Raw genomic sequence first — 883 nt, forward strand, 5'->3', positions numbered from 1 at the left:
CGATGGTATCAGTCTTCAGTCATTGAGGGTGGGTGAAAGCCCATGAAACCCAAGGAAAAATGGGTTGATATATGTTTCCATTTGGGTAGGAACACTCAGATACCTCCCCTGGAGAGGGGAGCTTTCAGTTCTCTGATGGAAGGTCATGGAAATTAGTCTGGGGGCCTTTCAAGGGTCTTTCATGTTTGTGACGCTTTCTAAGACATGACAATTTCCCCTCTTGTGAACTTAGCTGAGCAAGTTATGCCCTGTCAGAAGGGATGAATACCCTCAGGTCTATGTGTGGATATGAGCCTCCCTGGGGAGGGGCAGGGTTGTAAGGAAGGACAATTGGCATGATAAAAAGCACTATCCCACCTCCCAGTATCTGCCTCTTACCTTGGGTGATTTTTTTGAGTCATTAATCATTGACATCTCAAACTTTCACACATCTCACTACAAGAAGGACATGAGGTGCTGGAGAAAAGGATATTCCAAGAAGGGCAAAAGAAGCTGGTGAAGAATGTGGAGCACAAGTCATAGAGTGGCTGAGGGAGGCAAGGAAAAGGAGGCTCAGGGGGAAGCATCTGGTTCTCTGCAATCACCTGGATGCAGGTTGTAGTAAGATGAGAGATATTTTGTCAATGTCACATATACTGTAATTTGCCCTGGAATCCTTCCTCCTGTATTTTTCAGGGAAAATGAGAGTGTGAAGTTATTAATTAAAAGTAATATACATTATATTCTTAGGTGATCTTTAAGATAATAAGCATCTAAATAAATTCCAACAATCTTTGTGTAAAGGCTCACAGTTTTTTGCTGTGATCCCTTCAAAAATAACAATTAATTTCAGAAGGAACATAATTAAGACAATAAGTGTATTACTATGGATGCTAAATTCTGA

Source organism: Parus major, chromosome 1 (genome assembly GCF_001522545.3).
Source record: "Parus major isolate Abel chromosome 1, Parus_major1.1, whole genome shotgun sequence".
NCBI lineage: Eukaryota > Metazoa > Chordata > Aves > Passeriformes > Paridae > Parus > Parus major.